Raw genomic sequence first — 12,221 nt, forward strand, 5'->3', positions numbered from 1 at the left:
GCCAATTAAAGGAAGGGTATAGAAAATGGGAATATTCAATTATATTGTTACCCAACTGCATTCATGCATTCTGAAAAACTTTAAACGATGCCATTTGTGTGGAATAGTACTTTCTATCTCTTTACAAGCAGCCTGTGTGTGTTCTTGAATTCAAAGTATGCTGTTTTTTAGAGCACATTTTATTGAAAAATAAATAAAATATGCCAAACCTTACTTTTCTAGCACCGTGTTAGTCACTAATGTTAAAATGTCTATTAACACCTCCATATTTATTCTTACAATAGTGATTAGTAATGACTCAGACCCAGAGAATTCCATTTGTTAATCAAAGAAGAGTTGTATTGTTGTTACCCATTTACAGTTGTGGTTTTCATCTTGTTCTAGTCCTTTGGAAATCTCTAATTTCACACCTGTGTGATGTACTGACTCTCTCTTGACCAGAATAGTGGACTTTTAAATAAAACTCCATCCCCTTAACTTTGCAGACAGCAATGTGTTTGCTTTTACAACACTCTGCCTAATATAGCTGTAGAAAGTGTTGAATCTCCTGTCTCAGTTTTGTGTCTCACAGATTTATGCTACACTTGCCTCATTGATGAGAAAAATTAAACAAATAAAATGCAGGCTCCAGAGCAGCTGGAGCCTGCACTACTCATTTTCAGTTGAGAGCTGATAATTAGGCTGCGTCCATTCAAGCACATAACTAAAGGTAAGATGGTTCCACCACAGATAAAACTATTCTGGAGCAATTTCATTTCTAATTATGTGTCCTGATAGAATATGCTTGTACCTAATCTATGGTTGAATATAATCTCCTGGGAAATAAGGGAATCAAGATATTAAAATCACATTTTCAAGTTAGAAGTGAGGAATAATTTCTGTTTGAAAATGTGTTTTGTAAATGTGAATGAGTTATTTGCAAAAAACCAAAAATCTATGAGAGGAAAGTAACTGTATTTTCCAAGATCCTGGCTGGGAGAGAAGAATGATATACACTGATGTACATGCAGCTATAGATACGGATATAGAGGTAGGTGTGATGGACATGGATGTAGGAACAGAGGCAAAAATAGAGACCAAGATGGAGCTAGATTAACTAATATTTAAAGATGTCTGAATCTTTCTACTTTTTCTGGCTCAAATTCTCCTAGTTAGCTGTTAAATGAAGATAACGTAAGTAATTTGGCAGTATCATTAAATTTGTCAGGTCACTAAAGTAATGAATTTAAGTGTCATAAATTAATTTGTTTTTTTTTTTATTTTTTTTAACGTTTTATTTATTTTTGAGACAGAGAGAGACAGAGCATGAACAGGGGAGGGGCAGAGAGAGAGGGAGACACAGAATCGGAAGCAGGCTCCGGGCTCTGGGCCATCAGCCCAGAGCCCGACACGGGGCTCGAACTCATGGACCGCGAGATCGTGACCTGAGCTGAAGTTGGCCGCCCAACCAACTGAGCCACCCAGGCGCCCCAATTTGTTTTAAAAATGATCAAGTTATTCCATGTAAGAAGCTTATATACTTAGACAAAACTGGCTCAGCTTACAGTGTAACAAACTCATTTTGGATGAGCTTATGATGTAACAAATTCATTTACCATTGGATGAGTTTATAGTGTAACAGGCACATCTTGATCTAAATTTTACATATATATGTATATGTATATACATAATATACATACATATATATTTACATATATATTATATACATATATAATACACACATATAATATTTGTGTATATATACATATATACATATATACATACACATATATACATATGTGTGTGTGTGTGTGTGTGTATTTTTTTTTTTTTTTTGGATGCTGCATAGGACTAACAGTCTGCCATGTTTAGATGTTTTCCTTGAGTCATGTTCTGTCTTTCTATATTATGTAATATACTCCCAGGAAAACCAACTAAGTACAATGTAAATTGCAGAAAGTTGACTCTAATCTGCCACACAGAATGGTTAACTTCTAACCCAGTGTCAGGATCATAGTGGGGTTAGGATTTGGTTCTGAGTCCCCTAAGTATAGGACTCTCCACTCAGACACTAAACACGATATTGGCTCTGTTTCCTAAGAAATAGGTTTGCAGTTTCACTTATTAAGTATACTTATTTGGGGGTGCCTGGGTGGCTCAGTTGGTTGAGCATCTGACTCTTGATTTTGGCTCAGATCATGATCCCAGGGTCATGGGATCCAGTCCTGCGTGGGACTCTGCACTGAGCAGGGAGCCTGCCTCAGATTCGCTCTTTCCCTCTGACCCCTTTCTCTCTCTCTCTCTCTCTCTCTCTCTCTCTTTCTCCCTCCCTCCCTCCCTCCCTCTATCTCAGAATAAAAAATTAAAAAACAAAAGACAACAGAAAGGAACTGATTTGATAAATGTATTCAAACTGCTTCACATGCATTTATTTCAGGCTCTTATATTCTTAAACAACAATGAGTCTATAGTTATTTGAGCAATACCCTCCCTACTGATCAGTTTGCACACCAGTGCCAGTTAAAATCTGAAATAACTAAATTCATTTGTGAAGGCTTTAAGATGTATCAAAATATGCTTGAATCAATGTGATTCAATTGTGTTCAATATACAAGAGCTACCCAAAGTAGTTGCATCTCCAAAGCAAATCTTTGTTGCCTGATTTGAAAAAGGTTACTATAATATTTCCAAAATTCTTGAGATTCAGAGAAAAAACATTTTTGTGAGCTTCTCTGTGAAAGAGAAAAGTTCAATATGTAAATATATTCTTCAAACTCTCAGGTTTTATTTCCCTCCTTGGAGAATCAAAACACACATTAGAAAATTAAAAACTCTGAGAAATCCCTGTTCAAGAGAACGCTGTTTATAATTGTTAACTTTCGTTTCACTCAGCAATTCTTAAAAGCATTTTTGACTATGGAGCCAAAGAAATACTTTTAGTGTAACATATTTTAACACTCAACAAAACTATTTAACTGCAGAACGCACTGAAAATGCTGGCTTATTGAAATGTAGTTTTTACTGCACACAAGTTTATTACATAATTACAAATGATAAATGCTTAAATCAAAGTTCAAAACTTGTAATCTCAGACTCCGATCTGTAATCTGAGGTCTGCAAACTTTATGGATTCAGTAAACTCTTGAAAATTGCATGTAAAAATGTGGATATTTATTCATGTTTTTAGGGAGAGAAAAAATACCTTTCATCAGATTAAAGAGTCCATGGTCTAAACATTAAGTATCCTCAATCTAGTAATGCTAAAAACCTGTTGCAAAAGTGAAAATTTTAAAAATGCATTAATATATACTTTAAATGGATATGAAAGGAAACAGTGGCATATATAGTCAAGTCTGTGCCTTGAATAAGTGATATTATGAACAGAAAGTAAGTTTCACATCAATCATTCACATGTATTCTGGAAAACAGCAGCAGTTACACCTGCTTCCCAGCTTCCGCTATCACCTTCGTTCATGTCTTAAAAAAGCCCTGATGTCTTTATTGAATCACTCTTGTTTTCCTGCTGTGATTAATTCTCTTCTACCATGCTACATGGAGAAATGCACTTTCTATGTTCATCATTGCAATGTTCAGGAAGGGCTTCCCTCCAGAATTGAACCGAGGGTTACTCCTGCCATTTGGTAATTTGATAATTGGTGATGAAAGGTCAATGAGAAAAGGTAGTTATTTATTGGGGTAAGAAGGATAAATATCCCTGATTTACTCTTTTACTTTGTCTCATGGAAGTTAATAAAAATATTAAATGCTTGAAGACAGTTACAATCTAAAAGTGAAAACTGGGGTCTCCAGAGGGTTCACCATTCCACATTCTAGTTTTAAGATATCCTGTTCAAAGCACAGAGAGAAAAATCCATGGCATTTCTTGTTTTCCTCTTTTACAACTTAATAGCAAAAGCCAGGAATTGTTATTATGTCTTAGTTTTCTCTGATTGCATTATGAAAGGAGGAAGACCAGTCAGTGGCATCACCTTTGGTTTTGTTTTGTTTTGTTTTGTTATTGTTTTTCCTTTTTAAAATTCTTAATGTTTATTATTTATTTTTGAGAGAGAGAGAGAGAGAGAGAAGGAGAAAGAGAGAGAGAGAGAGACATAGTGTGAGCAGGGGAGGGGCAGAGAGAGAGGGAGGCAGAATCTGAAGCAGTCTCCAGGCTCTGAACTGCCAGCATAGAGCCTGATTGGGGGCCCAAACCTGTGAACTATAAGATCATGACCTGAGCCAACTCTGATGCTAAACCAACTGAGCCACCCAGGCGCCCATTGTTTTTATTGTTTTTCAAGTTTTTGTTTAAATTCCAGTTAGTTAACATACAGTTAGTTTCAGGTATAGGATCTAATGATTCAACACTTACCCCAACTCCCAGTGCTCATCACAAGTGCCCTCCTTAATCCCCATCACCTATTTCACCCATTGCCCCACACCCTACACTTCTTGTAACCATCAGTTTGTTCTCTATAGTTAAGAGTCTATTTCCTGGTTTCTCTCTCTCTCTCTTCTCTCCCTCCCAAGGATCATTTGTTTTGTTTCCTAAATTCCACAAATTAGTCAAATCATATAGTATTTGTCTTTCTCTGACTGACTTCTTTCACTTAGCATTATACTTTCTAGCTCCATCCATGTTGTTGCAAATGGCAATATTTCATTCTTTTATATGGCTGAATAATATTCCAGTGGTGTGTGTGTGTGTGTGTGTGTGTGTGTGTGTGTGTGTGTATGTGTGTGTGTATGTGTAGATAGATAGATAGATAGATAGATAGATAGAATATCTATTCATCTATTGATGGACATTTGGACTGTTTCCATAATTTGACTATTATAGATAATGCTACTATAAACATCAGGGTGCATGTATCCCTTTGAAATAGTATTTTTGCATTCTTTGGGTAGACATCTAGTAGTGCAATTACTGCTATTCTATTTTTAACTTTTTGAGGACACTCCATACTGTTTTCCACAGTGACTGCACCAGTTTGCATTCCTACCAATGGTGCATGAGGGTTCCTTTTTCTCTACATCCTTGTCAACACTTGTTTCTTGTGTTTTTGATTTTAGCCGTTCCAACAGTTGTGAGATGATATCTCATTGTGGTTTTGATTTGCATTTACCTGATGATAAGTGATGATGATCATCTTCTCATGGTCTGTCCACCATCTGTATGTCCTTTTGGAGTAATTTCTGTTTGTGTCTTCTGCCCATTTACCATTTGGGTTATTTGTTTTGGGGTGTTGAGTTGCAGAAGTTATTTATGTATTTTGAGTACTAATGCTTTATTGGATATGCCATTTGCAAATATTTTCTCCCATTCAGTAGGTTGCCTTTTAGATTTGCTGATTGTTTCCATTGCTGTGCAGAAGCTTTTTATTTTGATGAAGTCCCAATATTTTATTTTTGCTTTTGTTTCCCTTGCCTCAGGTCAGCTTTGATTTTATAGCTTTAGACATGAAGAATTTTTTCTTTTACAGAAGTCAAGGACATGTTATCTGTCAAAAGAAAAATAACATATTTAATAGGTATATTTAGTTATTTGGTACTTATTTGTTTTGAAATTTCAAATGTTCTTTTCTCTTTGGTCAGAAAGCATTCAAGTACCTTTTGGGGTATAAGGGCTAAGTGGTCTGAATTAAGGATCTTATCACATGTCTTCCACACACACACACAAACATGCATACACACACAAATAATATTTATGGTTTTTACCTCATCCAATTACAGTATTGTGAATACTGCAATCCAGATACAGTGACTTTCCTGAATAAAAAGTTACTACTAATTCATAGCCAAAACCAGATTCCAATCAACACTTAAAGTTTTTGTGCTGAAAGTTTAATGTGCAGTAGATGAAATTCTGATTCTTGTCTATTTGGATAATTCCCTCTCAGAGTTACTCAGGCATTCTTAGATATTCAAAGCAGGTTATATATGGCACACCATTGCCATTTGCTATGCAGTATCATTAGAAGAGAGTTGAAGATTGATGAGCTTAATGATAATCAAGGTCTGTTGGGCTTTAGGAGATAAATGTAGGCAGCTTACATGATCAAAGAATTCCAGTGAGTTTAGAAATTTTGAGTTTGATACACATCTTATGTATGGCAAGTAAATGTTGTAGAGTTTATATGGGATCTCCAGACCAAACACTCTGTCTACCCATGCTCAGATTTCAAATGCTACAGGAATTAGGAAATGGTCAAAAAGTAAAGAAAATATTGATTGTTTTATTAATAGTTGCTTATGTTATTTATCAAATGTGTGTGTACTTCTTCTTTAACAACATATAAAATACTTCCTACACCAAATATTTAAAATCTGTAAAGTGTGGCTATTTTTAAACATAATTTTTTTTTCATTTTTATACTTCTAGTGTTCTCTTCAGGATGAGACTCATAAACAAATGGAGATATTAGACACCTAAATGAGTTATAGGTTTTTATGAGGCAGGTGAATTCACTCCTTACTCCCTGTTTGATGTTTGAAATCCAGTTATTAGAGACTTAGTCTTTATGTTTTTATTTAACAAATTTATTAGTCTCTATCACTAATAACTCATTATACACAAGTTTAGTAATCTATTTTCCCCTGTGACAGCACCTAAAAATATCTGTCTGAGAAAGTTTAAAAGATACCAAAAGGAAACAAAATGCTACAGACCAGGAAAGGGAGATTAATTTGAATACAGGTGTGTGTGTGTGTGTGTGTGTGTGTGTGTGTGTGTGTATACACACTTTTATATTATATATTTATACAAATAGGTTGTATCTATATATACATGCATACACATACACATGTGTAACTATACACATATATAGACATATAAAATATAGATTATTATGACACTGTGAGAATGGCTGTTTATTTAGATGTTATGTGTGTGTTTGTGTGTGTGTGTATAAAGGAAAATGGGGTTTCCTCTGAAAATTCAATTGCATACACATTTATTGATCATTATGCTAGTCCCTAATATGTAAAATCACGTTGCATTTTCAACTTTAATAAATAAAGTAAGTTTTCTGGTATTTTTTTGATTTGCATTCATAAAAATATGGGTTAACTATTTCTGAGATTCCATTGAATAGCATTATTCTACTCCATATATCAAAGTAAGATGACATATTTCATACATGGATATCACCTCAGAATCATAAAGAATTTTGGGTGGGAGGGACCACAGTGATTCTTTCTTTAGTGATGAACAAATATCCAAAGATACAAGTGGCCTATCTAAATTATATAGCCAAGCTAAAGTAGAGGTATTTCCAGCCTTCCCAGAATATTCCAGGGGCAGAATTTTAGCGAATGTGAAAGGCTAGTATGAAAGAAATTCCTGGGAAAAGTATGGGATTATTCTAATGCTTTAAATCAGGCTTGCTCTTAAGACTGTAATCTGCTGGAAAATGATTCAAAATTACCATTTTTCTCTCCACATCTGAAAAGACCACCAATGCAGGTTTCTCTTTGTATGATGTTTAGAGCCACTTTAGACTCTATTGCAATAATCTTCTCTCCCTGGGTCCTTAGAAAGAGAGAGAACATAGCAACCATTTTAAACAGTGAAATATCTGTTAGATGCAAACTGGATTAAATCCTACTCACTCTCAAATGTAAAGGCATGAACTAGGGCCATACATAGAATTTTAGGCAGTTGAATTTTAGATCAGAGTCAAAAACTAAGGGGAATAGAGGATAATAATTTATATATATTATATACCTCACATTCTGAATCTAGCCATATGAAGCAAAGATTGTATTTCTAATTTTCACATGTGTACAATTCCTATTAAGTGACTGAGATAAGATTTCAGGCTACCTCTGAAATATGTAAATCCTAGCAGTATTAACTCTACCAGTGAGGCTGAAGAATTTTACCACTTTTAGATGGAATGAGTTAGAAGACTCAAAACCAATTTCCCTTGTCCTACCCCTGCTTTCTTTCTTTCATGGAAAAACAGCTTTATGATTACAAAAGAATTGAAGATTAACAAAGCAAACTCATGGAAATAAATGTATTGCTAACTATAGATATGAGTCGCTTATTAATGTTTTAAGAGATGAATATGGCCATGTGTATGTATATAAATTTTATTGTAAAGCTGTATGCTATGATATAAAAGTAACTTAGCCAGTTTATTGCATTTATTTAATAATCTATTGCAAATTATTTAAATGGCATAAGGGCATAGGTAGAAGGTAATCAATGAAGCTGCCAATATGTTGGTGAATATGTATCTATCTACTTTAGTTAATAGAATAAGCATGATTCATCTTTGAATTTCAGTACACACATCTTAAAATCTGTTAACTGGAAAATTTTAAATCAAAATTCATATATTTACTACAAATTGGAAAGTTCAATAAATAATCCAAACTAAATTGATGAAGATAAAGATAAGATTAAAGCATTCCATACTTTAAAAGCAAGAAGAACAGCAGTTGTAAATCATCCTGCTTGAGACGCACAATTAATGTGATAATGGCAAAGAATATTCCCCCTGAAATTCTGGGAGTTCTGATTCTTTTCTGTATACATAAAGCAGTGGAAGTTTTATGGTGTTGTCTCATAGACAGATTGCATGATATAATAAGTGAATTATAGTTCTCAGGAGGTGTAAGCCCTAATGAAAATAAATGAGTATAAGATTTAGTAAGCTCTAGTAACTTGCTTTATATATCACCAGCAAGTTCGTTTTAAGTATAAAAAAGTATGTGTTCAACCTAATCACCAGAGAGTTAATAATCAAATGGATAATCAAGAGAGGAATTGGGGAATCTATTATACAGGAAAAAGGAAGGTCATCAATGTTAGTTGATAAGGAGAAAAATGAATAGAGAGTGAGAAAAATAGAGATAAAGAAGTCAGAGCTGTGAACTGTTTTACCTTTATTTGACCAGGCAGTGAGGGAGTAAAATGAAGTATTATTAATTTCCAGCTGAAGTTGTTCACAAGGTTACTCCCAGATTCTTACAGACATGGTTTTCCTTCTTATGCTAACAGCACTATTTATAATAATGCTGTAAAAAAGCAAACATGGACATGAAGTAAACACTAGTTGGAAACTGAACCTTCTTAGGTATTAATGTCTTTACCTTGGAGTAACCTGGGGTGAAGTTTAGAAGGAGATGGAGCATTCCAAAAGACCAAGGACAGACGGTAAGAAATTTTAATGGAGGTTAAAAGAATTAACTCAAGGCTTAAAAAGAACTTTGAGTACCATAAACATGCCATTTCTCCTGCTGAATGGCCATGTCAGGGTAGGTATTAAAATATAGATTTGCATATCCAAGTTGTCTTGCTCATTCTATCCCTGCCTATAGATAAGTTCTAAGACTGAGAATAGCTGAAGCTTATTCTGATCCTTGTATAAACTGGGTTAGGGCTGGAGAAATTATATTAGCTCACTGCTAATTTTCTCTGCTATCCAGAAGAGGTGGGTCTATCTGAAGTGGGGAATGGCAGTACACTTGTCTACAAGGAAACTGCACATTTCTCTGAGGGAAAGGGTTTAAATTATTACTGAAAGTCAATGCTATTCCGTGACAGCATAGACTGAGTAGAATAGTGTCATAAGTAGACAAGAGAGGTGGTAAAAATAATTAAATAGCTTTTTGTATCCCTCTGCAAACAATTCTACATTGTGGTTTAATTATTTTATTCAAGGCATGCCTGCTTTCCCGAATGTCAGGAGCAAACACAATAAAATGTTTCTATAGAAACACATTTTAAGAACACACACACACACACACACACACACACACACACAAAATCTCCTTTTACTAACATGTGTAATTAGAATTCATTATAAATTATGGCTATTATAGGACTTACATCACATTAAGAGCCTAAGATTTTCTATTTAGGCTTGAAATCCCTATGATCTGGAGATATGGAATAATGGAGCAAAATGAATGTGGAGAATACGAGAGGGTGTTTGCTGGTTTAGATCTGCTACCTCCCATACATATCAAATTAGTTAAATCCCTATAACTCTCTAATCTTCTAAAAAATGGCAGTGATGAAGTGTTTTGTATAGATTTGCCAACTAAACATTCATTGGCATTATGGGCTATTGATTAGTATTAATAGGGAACATACCTTTCTTTTATTTTTCTTCCATTTTAGTCCCTTTTATTATTTTTTTCTTTTTCAAGTTTTTATTTAAATTCCAGTTAATTAACATATAGTGCAATATTAGTTTCAAGTGTAGAATTTAGTGATTCATCACTTACATACAACACCCAACGTTCATCACAAGTACCCACCTTAATACCCATCACCCATTTAACCCACCCCTCTGTCCACCTCCCCTCTAGTAAACCTCAGTTTATTCTCTATAGTTAAGAGTCTGTTTTATCATTTGCCTCTGTTTTTTTGCCATCTATGTTCATCTGTTTTATTTCTTAAATTTCACATATGAATGAAATCATATGGTATTTGTCTTTCACTGACTTATTTTGCTTAGCATAATACTCTCTAGCTCCATCCACGTCATTGCAAATGTCAAGATCTCATTCTTTTTGATGGCTGAGTAATATTCCATTGCATGTATATCTTTACCCATTCATCAGTTGTTGGAAATTGGAGCTCTTTCTATAACTTGGCTATTGTTGATAATGCTGCTATAAACTTTGGGGTGCAGGAAACATGCCTTTCTTTTCTGGTTGTGACAATTTGCATGGAACATCAGGTCTCCGTGACCATAAATGTATCAGAAAACTGACAACTGTCAAGATTTGTGTACTAAAACACTCTCAAAAATAGTTTTCTTTATTATGTAAGAAAAATGAGAACCCTGTTTTATTTTCTCTTGAATATTTTGATAATTATGGTCACACATATTTGTCTTTGAGGCCTGTTTATTCTGATTTTAAAAATCACATACATTTAGGGGCACCTGGGTGGCTCAGTTGGTTAAGGATCTGATTCTTGATTTTGGCTCAGGTCATGATCTCGTGGTTCATGAGATTTCACTGTGAGCGCAAGGCCTGCTTGATTCTCTATTTCTCTCTCTCTGCCCCTCCCCTGCTCATTCTTGCCCTCTCTCCCTCTCAAAACAAATAAATAAACTAATGTTTTTTTAATTCACATACATTTAAAGTTATTCAGTGATATATTCTTTGCCCTTCATCTAATAAAGAGGGTTTGAAGTAGCAATCATGTTGGTAGGCTCAGGAATCAAGATCAGCTATCTCTTAAAATAGTTAACAGTGTTTAGAAACACTTGTTTCTTGTTTTCCATCCTCCTTAAAGGTCATGAGACTGTATCAGCAAGACAATGGGTTTCACCCTTGACACTACTAATCATGGCAATATAAGCCTACATAGGTATGGTTATGCTCACAAAATGTTTAGCATAGGTCAAATATAGACCAAGATATTGTACAACACTGGGATTTCAAAGCAAAAAATATTACGTTGAGTACTTACACAGAAAGGAAACACACATTAAATATACATGGCTGATTTGTTACTGAGGAGGTACTTAATTCATAGAAATATGAAAATTTGCTTCCAGGACAACCACAAAGCTAAGCATTATCCATTTTGGATATATCATTTATACCACTTGCACACAGTTCCTTGGTCATCACAGCTGAAAATTTCTAGAAAAATTTACATGTATCCTCTCAACAGCAGTGATATTATTTTTAAAATTCTAGTCAAACAATGAGAGTTTCATACTACCCCACTAACATTTATACAATTGAATGTTCTAAATAAAAATATGAGTTCTTGAAAAATATTAGACATTCATTCAAAATATTTATAATAAATCTATAATTTCAATTATGAGAAACTCCACCTTTCATATAAGAAAAATAATTATACAATTCTATTTAGTAAGCATCCTCAAAGAGACCCAAGAAGAAGATGGGAATACTTACAAAGTTGGTGAAGCCCCACAGAATTATATTTCCACGAAAAGCTGATGAGCCTCCTAAGAAAATCAGTATATTAATAAATTGACATTGAAAGCTTGGTTCTGGGCCTGACACTTGAAAAAGAAAGACAGTCCAACCAATTAAGCATCCCTGAATGTTCAAGAAAAGTCCCTCCCCATGTGCATAGATAGAATCAATGTTCATTGGTGTCACCTCACAGCACTACTTAGTGGAAGATACAGCCACAGGTCGGGTAATACCCCTCCTTATGATGTGCTTAATGACAATCCCTGAGTTATGTATTTCCAGAGATTCCAAGTATTAAATTTGAAACAGCTATTCTTCCCAGA

The 12,221-nt window shown here is 34.4% G+C and overlaps 1 long non-coding RNA gene across 1 annotated transcript; it reads right to left on the reverse strand.

Annotated features, from left to right (window-relative positions):
• Positions 1-7,417: 7,417 nt before the first annotated feature.
• On the reverse strand, positions 7,418-11,936 carry LOC122238413. The gene is made up of 3 exons (XR_006217328.1): positions 11,875-11,936; positions 8,870-9,003; positions 7,418-7,507 (listed from the first exon to the last, which is right to left on the reverse strand). It is a non-coding gene; the product is annotated as an uncharacterized LOC122238413 (long non-coding RNA).
• Positions 11,937-12,221: the final 285 nt, after the last annotated feature.

The sequence above is a fragment of the Panthera tigris genome, chromosome B2 (genome assembly GCF_018350195.1).
Source record: "Panthera tigris isolate Pti1 chromosome B2, P.tigris_Pti1_mat1.1, whole genome shotgun sequence".
NCBI classification, from domain to species: domain Eukaryota; kingdom Metazoa; phylum Chordata; class Mammalia; order Carnivora; family Felidae; genus Panthera; species Panthera tigris.